This window comes from Humulus lupulus, chromosome 5 (genome assembly GCF_963169125.1).
Source record: "Humulus lupulus chromosome 5, drHumLupu1.1, whole genome shotgun sequence".
NCBI classification, from domain to species: domain Eukaryota; kingdom Viridiplantae; phylum Streptophyta; class Magnoliopsida; order Rosales; family Cannabaceae; genus Humulus; species Humulus lupulus.
This window is the reverse complement of record NC_084797.1, coordinates 68446041-68458273: the sequence shown is the minus strand read 5'-3', so window position 1 is coordinate 68458273 and position 12233 is coordinate 68446041. Positions and strand designations below refer to the sequence as shown.

Sequence of the window (12233 nt, the reverse complement as noted above, 5' to 3'; positions counted from 1 at the left end):
GCTCAGAGTTGAAGGCCTCATCCATTTATGTGTTATATATTTTTATTTTTCTTGGGGATACTCTATCCATTCTAATTAGGCCTTATAGGCTGAGAAAATTTTGCCTTAGTGCTCTATTCGAGATTATTTATCGTCATTTTATATTTACTTAAACACAATTTTAACACTATTTCCCTTCTATTCATTTGTTATTGTGCTTTTAAACTTTCTAAGATTTTATACACATGCATAGTTATAGGGATTGTGTTTAGATTGAGGAATATGCCTGATGGTTGACCAGTTAATTTCAGGTCCCGAACCTGGTTGTATCCAAGGTTTTAATTGCTTGTTCACATTGACCTGATAGTATTCAGGCCTCAAACTTGGTTTAGTTCTAGGATTCTTTATACCTGGTTTAGTTCAAGGATTCTTTGTACCTGGTTTAGTTCTAGGAATCTTTCTGTTGCTTTGAATTTTCTTAATATAGTTTGTATTCGGAATTACTTTGAAAACTCGAGTTTTAACAAGCCGCAAGATTTCCAAATTCTAAGTGACACAAAATTTTCTTAAATGTGCATAATGTTTCAAAGACTATATTGAGGGTTATATGCCCCTCAAACGATCAGTATTTATAAATATTCTAGACCGCTTTTACACAATGAACTCGTACTAAACAAGTTTTAGTGAAAAATTCTGGAACTGTGTTTAAACTGCACAACCTTTTATTAATTCAAAGATAAATTGAAAGGTACAGCCTTTATAATTAATCCTTACAAAAATGATAACATAGACTGAACTTAACAAATAGACCCTATTACTGATAGTATTTCATTAAATGCAAGGTGTTATAATTGCGTGGAACTGCCTCTCCATTTAGCCAAGCTAATTTGAAGGTTCCTTCTTGCAAAATTTCCACGATCTGGTATGGTCCTTCCAAGTTCGGTCCTAAAACACCATCTTTAGGGTCCTTGTTGGATAGGAACACCCTTTGAAGCACCAAATCTCCTAGTTCAAGCCTTCTTTCTTTGACCATTGACTTGAAGTATCATGTTACCCTTTGTTGATAATGGGCAAGCTGTATCTGTGATTCCTCTTGTCGTTCTTCAGTGAGATCCAAGGACGCGTTTAGCAGGTTGTGATTCCACTCTTAGTCAAAGGATCTTTTCCTATGTGATGTCACCAAGGTCTTGACTGGGAGCATAGCTTCACTTCCATAGTTTAGTGAGAAGGGAGTATGCTCAGTAGAGGTGCAATATGAGGTTCTATATGCCCAAAGTACTTGTGGGAGTTGTTCAAGACATAACCCTTTAGCATTCTCCAATCATTTTTTTAGATTGGTCTTGAGAGTTTTGTTCACTGCATCCACATGTCCATTAGCCCGAGGATATGCTACTGAAGAGAAACTCTTGATTATGCCATACTTCTCACGAAATTTTGTGAACAGATAGCTATTGAATTGAGTTCCGTTGTCGGACGCGATCTTCTTCGGGATTCCAAAACGGCATATTATATTTTTTATCACGAAGTGTAGCACTCTCTTTGAGGTTATGGTCACCAGTGGTCCGGCCTCAACCCATTTTGTAAAATAGTTGCTCGTGACCACCGCATAGCGAACTCCTCCTTTTCCAATTGGCAATGAACCAAATAAATCTATCCCTCAGATGGAAAACGGCCAGAGCAAGGAGATCGTGGTCAACTCCATAGGCACGGGTCGACCAATCGTGCTTCATTGCGTTCCTCTGGCAGATTTCCAGTGGTGAGGTATTCCACAATTGGGGTCATCCAAGTCGGGCCTTCACGGATCATCTCGATTTCTCTCGACTTTTCCTCTATGCTAGGCTTGCATAGATATTCAACTAGGACTTACATTCAATGTGTCCGCCTCTTTGGTGGTTACAAGTCAGGCAAGAGTGTCTGCATTTGTATTCAACTCACGTGGAACCTTTCGATGGAATATAATTCAAATTCTAATAGTTCGCTTGTTACTTTAGCGAGATAAGTTTCCATCTTGATTCCACGAGATTGGTATTCACCTAACACCTGGTTCACCATGAGCTAAGAATTTCTAAATCATTGGATAGCATTTTCTTTCAGCTCTTTGGTGACCCGAATTCTAGCCAGCAAAGCATTGTACTCATCCTCATTATTGGATGCGTCAAATATGAAAATGATGCCCTTCGGGTGTGATCAAGATTATTCCAACTGCAGACCCATGCTCATTTGATAATCCATCGTTGAAGAGCTTCAATAATTCATGAATTGGTTCTCTAATAGGCTTGTCCTAGAAACTCGTACACTTGGCCATAAAATCAGCGAGAGCTTGACCTTTTATGGTTGTTCGTCGTTTATATAAAATTTCATACTAACTGAGTTTGATGGCCAACTTTAACAAAGTCTCAATGCTTCAGGCATTTGAAAGACATACCTTAAAGGTTGATCGGTTAAGATGTGTATGGCATGGGACTAGAAATACGACCTAAGCTTCCTTTGAGGCCAAAATCAGATAGAATGCGAGCTTCTCAATCAAGGGATATCAAGATTCAGCTCCTATAAGCCTCTTGCTTATATAGTATACTGGTTCTGATTTTCCTCCTGAACTAATACAGCGCTAACTGCATTCTCATTTATTGCCAAATAGAGGTGTAAGTTTTGCCTAACAACAGGTTTTGACAAGATGAGGGGTTCGGCAAGATGCCTTTTTAAATCTTGAAATGCCCATTCACATTCCTATTTCCATTCAAATCATTAATTTCCCCTGACCAAATTGTAGAAGGGGATGCACTTATCAGTGGACTTTGACACGAACTGGTTAAGGGTTGCAACTTTCCTAGTTAGGATCCGAACTTCCTTTCGCCATCTGGGAGATGACATCTCTAATAACGATATGATTTTATAAGGATTAGCTTCGAGTTGATAATGAAGCATAAAAACTTTCACGACGAGACCTCGAAGCTACATTTCTGAGGTTTTGGCTTTATATCATACTTTCTCAACACAACAAAACATTCTTTCAGGTCGGATACATGGTTATTGGCAATTTTTGACTTGACGTGCATGTCATCAACATACACTTCCATGTTTTCCCTGATCTAGCCGAAAAACATTTTGTTTACCAATCTCTGGTAAGTTGCTCCATCATTTTTCAGCCCGAACGACATGACTTTGTAATAGTACACGTTCTGCTCGGTCATGAAGTTGGTATGCTCATGGTTCACACGGTTCATCGTGATCTGGTTATATCAATAATATGTGTCAATGAAGGACATGAGCTCATGACTCGTTGTATCTTCGACTAGCTGATCAATTCTAGGTAAGGGAAAGCAGTCTTTTGGACAGGCCTTATTGAAGTCGAAAAAGTCGATGCATGTCCTCCAATTTCCTTTTGGTTTTGGAACTAGGACGGGGTTGGTTATCCAAGTCGGGTATTCCATCTCCCTGATGAATCCGCATTTTATGAAGCGAGCTACCTCTTCTTCCAAAGCTTCTCCTCTTTCATTTCCCAATAGTCTTCTCCACTACCGCTTTGCAGGTACATTCTTGCCCAACTTTAGCATGTGCATGATCGCACTAGGACTTATTCCTACCATATTAGTATGTGACTAGACAAAGACGTTGACGTTTTTCCGTAAAAACCTGTCCAGATCCTTTTTATGTTCAACTCTAAGATTCTTTCAAATCTTTACAACTTTTGATGTTGTTTTTGGATCGAAAATTACCTCTTCTAGATCCTTAAAACCTTGGTGCTCAGATCTTCGCCTATCCTTGGCTCAACTTCTTCCTGTTGGGTGACCTCATTTAATGCCACCTGAAGTTCTTCCGCCTCTTCTCAACTACCATTGCCTGAGGCTCTTCTGCATCTTCGATTACCACCATGGCTTACTGCCCGGGTTGTGATTTTCTCTTCAGGGAAATGTTGTAGAACTCCCTGGCAAGGAGCTGGCCCCCTTGAGTGTGCATATCTCTAAGGGTGAGGGGAACTTCATAGATAAATGGTAAACAAAAGTTATGGCTTCAAAAGTCATCAATATTGGTCGCCCCAAAATGGCGTTATAGGCAGTCGGACAATCTATTACAATGAATTCGAGCATCTTGGCCACAACTCATGCTTCATCTCTAATAGTTACAATGAGCTTAATCGTCCCAATGGCGGTTGTTCCTTCTCCTAAGAACCCATCTAGAGTCTTGGAGGTTGCATTTAGATCGGCTACTGATAGTCTCATCTTTTCTAGAGTGGACCTGGATAGCACATTCACTAAGCTCCCATTATCGATCAAAATCCTTCTAACTCTCCTGTTAGCTAGCTGAATGGTTATTCCAAGCGGATTAATATGAGGGAATTGGAAATGGCTAGTGTCCTCCTCTATAAAAATGATTGGTTGTTTATCCATTCATTGTTGCTTTGATAGTCACTTTTTTGGAGTGAACACCACACCCTCATGAGTTTTTAGCTTCTGAATATATCTTTTCTTGGCAACATTTCTTGTGACAGCCAAATGAGTTTTGCCTACAATTGTGGCTATATCTCTTCCTTCAACATGATGAGGGATAGGTTGCATTTTTGGAGTTGGGAGAGCTAGTGGTAGATTAGCTTGATCTCCCTTAGCTAGTTTTGGATACTACACAACTATTGGGTTGGGAGTTATCCGATTTTGAGCATACTGTGCTGACAGTCCAGCAAGGATGAGTGTTTTGATCTCATCCTTTAGTTGAAAGAAATCATTAGTGTTGTAGCCAATGTCGTTATGATAACGACAAAATTTTGTAAGATCTCTTTTTGCCTGTTGATTTCTCAAGGGTTCTGGCTTCTTCCAATGAAGCAGGCCAAATTTGACAGGTATATGTGTTCCTGCATATTTGACAGGTCAGTATACATTTCTCTCTGACTTTGTTTTTCTTGGACCCTGTCTGGTCACCTTCACAGTGTCCATTTCTCTTGTTATTCCTTGCCTAGTTGTTTAGCTAGCGAGTTGAGTCATAGTTGCAGAATTTGTAGCCACTCCAATGTGCTGAGTGGGAATTTGGCTAGTTCCAACCATTACAGATTTTGCCTCCTCGAGGTTTATCCATTCTTGAGCACGGGCAAGAATTCTTATGTATTCTTTACACCTTTCCTTTGGAGTTATTTCCATAATTCACCTCCCACGGTGATTCATGATCGCATACCCATGAGCTTGGAGCTATCATTAGCGTCCCTGGCTTGAGCTGCTATGTTTGTGAACCGGTTCATATACACCTTCAGGGATTCACCTAGTTGTTTCTTTATATTAGCCAAGGAATTGGCTTCTGCTTGTACTTCTTTCACAACTCGAAATTTTTTTTTAACTCTGACAACAGTTGTTTCCAGGAGGAGATTAAGTGCCTTTTAAATTCATTAAACCATAGCTTGGTTGGTCTTGTTAGTGTGGCTGGGAACAGGACACATCGCATATCGATCTTGACATTATGGGCTCTCATCAAAGTATTGAAAGTCTCAATGTGGTTCGACGAGTCGGTAGTCCCATCATAGGAGGTCATGTTTGGCATTTTAAATCCTATCGAATACAGTGTTGAAGCAATGTGAAGAGAGAAGGGCTCGAGCTCCTTGTCAGGATCACAGTCGTCTTGATTTTTTCCAGACAAGAGACGCTACATTTGCTCTTCCATCAAATCGAGCCACTCAAGGGTTGGATCCTTAACTTCCAGGTTATTTAGGAGTTAATTATTAGCTCCCGTCCCATTATGCGCATAGTTTGGATTTTCCCCCGTTTGATTATAACTTAGATCGTTACCGTGAGCTTGCTGTCCCCGTTGGGTGTTCAAATGAACGCGTAAGTCGGACTGATGGTTAGAGCGAAAATTCTAAGTTGAATTCAAATGACTCCTCAAGTTGATTTATTGCCTTTGAGAGTGTATACAGTGCACATTTTCGACCAACCCTCACGATGGCTTTACGTTTTGTATATAACGTCTCAAAACTCCTAAAAAGGTTTAGTTCCTTGGTTAGTGTGTGGGGAAGGGCATAATTGGAATCATTGTGAATTATGTTATAATAATTGAATATGTAACTAATATGTTGGGTAATTGATATGTTAAATATGTGTTTAACTATTTAACTAGAATATATATGCCTTATCTGCATGCTAGTATATGAAGCATGGAATATACTGATAGGACCTGGCTCCTGACTGTTATGGGAATATAAAAAAGGCATGCTTCACTACACCAAAAAGGGTTTTCTATAATACTAAAATGTAATACTATTGAAAAAGTATTATGTTTTCTAAAAATAAAAAATAAAAAGCGCTCTAACTATTTTTTTCACAAAAAAAAAATTGCGCGGTACACCAAAGTCTTAGGCGACAAATAAATAAAATTTTAAACTAGAATACTTTACGAACCCTAACACTAGCATTGATTCTCTTCCATTGTTACTGAGCTGTAGCAAGAGCTATGAGCTTCTCCTCTTCATTAAGGATGAAGCCTCCATTAACAACCTTTCTATCTTTGTTGTTGAATGGTTGGTTTCTTGTCTTTAGCTCCTCACTAGACAAATGAAATGAAACCTAAAGGTCGCCTCTTCACTGTTATTCCCCACCGTTTACTGGTAGGAGCAACTCTCGCTGTGTTAAACCTTTTTGTCTTGTTGATCTAAGACAACATATTTCTTCTTAGTCTTTCTTATATTTGATTTCAGTATCTCTTAGGGCTATACACATGATGATTATGTTTAGCTTTTTTTTTTTTTTTTTTTTTTTGGATTTGTGTTATCTGATCATATTGGTACCAAGGTTATATAGTAGACTTTAAAATTTTCTTTCTTACTATTTCTTCTTTATTATATATATATATGTGGATATATATAATGGGTTTTTTCCATTTGAGATCATAGTCAGAAAATGAATTTTAATTTGCCTTCAAAAGAAGACACCCCTTGATGTGGTAGCAGATTCAATTTATGGACCTGAAGATTGGAAAAACGAAAATGCTTGTGGAAGAGGAAATCTTCTAAAAAGAGCCCTTGCGAAACCAAAAGTCTTGGCTCTTTATCTTCATTTATGAGAGGTGCTTTGACAATTAGGTAAAATTTAGCTGAAACAGTTCTAGATACTTTGCTTTCTGGATTGTTTAAATTTATCATACTTCACGATGGCTTCAAAAATTTTGTTTGTTGTTGCCTCTCAGTGAGTAGACCCCTTAAAAAGGACTGTTGCAAAATAAATTAGCATTTAATATGTAAATAAACCTACCATACATGAATTTTAGAGACTATAGTGATTGATGACATCTTTGCTACTCTAGAAAATTTCTTTATCAAACTCATAAGTGTGTTAGAGTAAAACAATGAATAACAACTTTTACAAAAGTCTAATTCTAGGTATATAACCTATCTAAATCTAATTTATTTTTGCTTGTATTTATTTTTGAATAATACAAATTCTTATAGATTTTGATTTTGGTTCACTTTGATAGTGTGTGGATGAATTTGGCTAGAGACGTGCAAGTAAGACATTCATACCATATTATTTAATATATTTCTTGTTTTTAATTTAACACTAAATTTCGTTAAAATATGATTGCTAGTGCATGTGAAGAGCATTTAATAGTTTGGTAACATGGTAGAAAAACAGAGCACGGCATTCAATTGTTAGCTTATTCTTTTTATTTTTCTTTGGGAGCCTTTCACAAGTATTGAAATTGTTGACATTTGAGATTGAGATGTTTGCTTTGGATCTAGTTTTTTTTATATAGAGTTAGGACTTTGTTATATGTGTGTATGCCTTTCTCTATTTAGTTTCCTTTATGTGATATGGGTATAATTTTTGTTATATATATATATAGTTAGTTTTCTCTTTTTGTTTGCACATAATATGTTTGTTCAAATGTCTCTAAAAGATAGTTTGAATGCCAAATAATTTTCTTTTGTTAGTTTGAATGGATTTTTTTTTTCATGTTCTTTCTTTGATGATAATGACTACCATTGCTGATTTAACATATAGATTACAACACCTAAGGATACTATTTCATAATCTAAGATTCTAGTTGGTGTGTATTGTATTAGGTTCTAATCATTACTTCATTGAAACTCTTTTTTATGCTTAAAGGTTGTGTGACTTATGTCTTACTATTTAGTGACGATATTTTGAACTAAACAATTCGTGTAACGTATACTCTATGCTCACAGTTTGTTTGGACTTGATTACAGGAGATACATTCAAATAATTCAGTTATGGGCTGAGTTAGAGTTTTAGGTCACCAACTTATATATAAAGTTTTCAATTTCTTCTTCAATTGTTATGAGTTTTTGAGGATTGAGGATTTGAAATTAACAAACTGCAGTAAGTGATGGAGAATTAAGTAAATTTAAGAAGTTGCAGGACATATCTTCATGGTTCAGTGAGACGACATCAAGCTCGAGTATGTATTGGCATTCTCATATTTCTTAAATGATAATATTGAGGATCTGGCGGTGACAAATATACACATATAATATAAATATATATATGTGTGTGTTTTCCCTTTCTTTGCAAGTTCCATGTTGATTAGTGGGTGATGGCTAATTTTTTTCCTGTATATGTTTATTTTTTTCTATATTATATTAGACCAACCTTTGGCTTGTTCTTGCTGCAGTTGAATTTAACCATAGTGAAAGTTCACACTTGTTGATGCTGATATAAGGTGTACGTTGAAAACTTTATTTGTATTTTACTGTGTTTCTCAACAATATAGCATATTATTTATTGATATAATGTCCCTGTAATGACTTGAAAAATTTAGATAGTTTCCAATAATGAGTGATCATCTTTTTTTTTAATTATTATTTTTATTCTCTATACACCTAGTATGGATCTTTATTGAAACATAATTATGCAAGTGTTAAAGTAAGGAGTTTTTTTATTTTATTTAGTTTTTTACTTTGTTACTGATGATTTAATGTAATTAATGGCTCTGTAATGACTTGGCTTTATTGGTTCAACATGAACTTAGGTAATAAATAAAAATTATAGAGTATATGTCTTCTTCCTAGTCATAACTTTCGTAATCACTTAATTAATATCCTGAAAAGAAAACGAACATCGTGTCAATTTTTAATTAATTTCTTTTTCTCTAGAGTTAATTATGAGAAAATTTAAAAGTTCATAAATATTGTTTAGTAAAAGAAAACGGTGTTGTTCTACTTTACTAAAGACTCACTACTCTGTTAGATTGTAATAACTCTATATACAGGTTCTTAAATGCCTGAGAAATCTATCATATGTTGGTGTGGAGGAATAAAATATGTGTGTAGGGTATATGGTGATTAGTGGCTAGAGTAAGCTATGGGTTAGTAGTGATAGTTATCTTACTGATGGGATAAATATGTAGATATAGTGGAGAAGTCATACATAATGGGTTCTTTCATTTATGTTTATTTACACTTTGATTTTTCTTACACTCATATTTACCCTACATAAATATTGTAATCATGATATAACTAATTATTTGTTATATTTCAGTTAAACATCAGTTAAGTTGGTTTTTCTTGAAGTCAAAGATCTTGGCTGAGCTGTCCAAGTCTTTGGAGACCTATATATATATGTGTCTCATGTTTTAGAATTAAGATAGAAGAAAAAGAGAGAAAACTGAGAAGAGTGCTTTGATTTTCAAGTGGAAGAGATTTTTCAAGAGGAACTGGTACAGAAGGTTTCGGCTCAGAGGATTCCTAGGAGAGTTGAGTGAATTCTTGTATGAGTGTGTGAGGAAATCTTTGTATTGTGTGAGGGGTTCATTCTCGAGTGAAAATCAGAGTGTTTAGAGAGTGAGATCAGCCTAGTGATCTACTCGTTTTCTTGTACTGAAATGATTAGTGTATTCTGATCAATTTGGAGCTTGTGTAACCTTGGTGAAACAACTGTCAAAGACTAATAAAACTCTTGGGGAAAGCTGGATGTAGGCTAACTATTTTGTTAGCTGAACCAGGATAAAGATTTGGTGTTCTTCCTTATTACTCTTATTTGTTTATCATATGTTTTGTATTTAAATCTTGAAATATTAGTTCTGTTTTGGACATAAGTTTAAGATAACATAAACTTAGAATAGATATTTGTTTAGTTTTGATCTTCACCTTAAACTCTGGTTTCTTCCTACAAAAGCTATTCATAATAGCTATAGAGTCTTTTATTACTACTGATTTCTATAATTTTTAAGTGGGTGTGGACGAATAAAATATGCGTATGTATATGATATGGGTTGTGATAACTATCATTATTAATAATTATTATATTATTCATGGTACAACCATAAAGATGGTGGAGAAGAGTATAACGTAATGGGCTTTTTTATTTTTATTATTTTATTTGGAAAATGACTCTTATTTATGCTTGTTTTTTCTTAAACTTTGATTTTTCTTACACCACCATAAAGCATTAAGACTAAATTGCTCTGAGAGAGTTAATGATGTATTTTTATATGGTTAATTTTATGTGAGGACGAAAGCATGCACTGTATATGTGAAGGAACTGAAATTAAATACAGGTTTGGAATTTCTAGAATGCTGAATTGTTTAAGAAAGGTTGATGTAACAGAACTTATAAGCTAATAAAAGATTTATCTACATGAGCTATTAAGTTGTCACTTTTTATTTATTAGTTACGTTGGTTCTAATAATATTTTGGGCTGCATGATTATTCTCAAATGTTTTAGCTGGTATATATATATATATATATATATGTATACACACTAAATGGTGTACCATCAAATTTACCTATAGCTTAAAAGTTGTTTGATTCAATTTACAATTAAGCCAAATATCTTAGAATAAGTTTCTTATGTGCTTACCTAATTAGTCGTTTCTATAGTAGTAGGCTACAACTATTTACATAAACATTTTTTATGCGTGTAAAAAAAAAAATAAGTATGGCTTATCAATCTTAAAACTAGTAACTCTATACTAATGTGATGTCATTGTGCATTTTTAGAGAAACTCGAGAAGGAAAACCAAATAGCAGAGCAACTCTAAAGAAGAATACTAATTCTAAGGTCTAACTTATTCAAAACAAAAATAAGAAAAACAAATAGATTATCTTCTTTGTAGTGACATCTGCTTCTTTAGCTTTGAGTTAGGAATATATATATATATATATATACATATATATATAATTTGTTGTGCCATCTGCATGTTTAGCATTTTTTTTTCTAATCATGAGCTTTATTTAGAATATTATCAATGAAATGTTCTATTTTGGAGTCATCTCAACTCTTACATATGTGCCAAGTATTCTAATATTGATTTTGCTAAGAGCTTTCAATTTTTGAAAACTATAATTTCTGATAGACATTTTAAATGCCATATTTTACATTATATAATTACTACCATTGAATTGTTTGGCTTAATATTTTTTGGAGCTTTGCAATACTTTCTCACAAGGGATAATCTTGCTGGATGACTAAGTCTTCTCTTGCCTAAATATTGGCTCTTTGTGTTGTTGCAAGTCAGAGATGAAAGCTCATGGACAGCACCTCTAGCAGTACTTTTACGGCATCAACAGTAATTTGTTGGTTCATTATATGCTTGGATTTGTCTTAAACATGATTCTTATGCATAGAACCAAGACTGTATGCTAGATTCTACAAGCAAAATGTAAACCAAGATTTGATAGTGATGAATTTGAAGAATATGTTTTGCTAATCGTTGGTAGATGATAACATGTGGCTTTCACCTTTGAATATGTTAAATGATCCAAGACTAAAATTGTTTTATTGTTTGTCCATTAAGTTGATTTTGTACAACAAAATATGTATTATTTAATGAACCATATTATGAATCTTATTACTAGTATCTTCCAATAAATTTGTTTCATTTAAGGACATATATTTAATTAAGCATGTTTTAATAGTAATAAAAAAATAAGCATTATGTAAACTAGTATATAATAACAATTCAAGAAATATCAATTTTTTAAAATAATACAAAAAATGCGTTATTCTATTCATGACAACAACACTAGTTTATAAGCATTATGTAGAAAATGTGTTATTATAAAGTGTACCATAACACTAATTTATAAGTACTAAAAAATGTTATATAATTCAATATAAATAGCATAACGAAACACTTATCTATTTATTAAAATAACATAACGAAAGTATTATCGTAGACTATACAATAATATTTCTTTATAACTATGGAAAAGTGTTATGCAAAGTGCTTTGACCTACGATAACATCGCTTTCTTTAACACATCAAAAAGTGTTATGGTATATATTTGATAATACTATTTTGATCTTATTGAAAGTAT

The 12233-nt window shown here is 34.3% G+C and overlaps 1 long non-coding RNA gene across 3 annotated transcripts; it reads left to right on the top strand.

The window, feature by feature from the left end:
* Positions 1-7504: 7504 nt before the first annotated feature.
* LOC133777425 (uncharacterized) lies at positions 7505-11623 on the top strand. Of its 3 annotated transcripts, XR_009868557.1 has the most exons (3): positions 7505-8373; positions 8587-8636; positions 9453-11623. It is a non-coding gene; the product is annotated as an uncharacterized LOC133777425 (long non-coding RNA). The 3 variants fall into 3 exon arrangements; XR_009868558.1 differs by having other exon boundaries at positions 8587-11623; XR_009868559.1 differs by having other exon boundaries at positions 7505-8634.
* Positions 11624-12233: the final 610 nt, after the last annotated feature.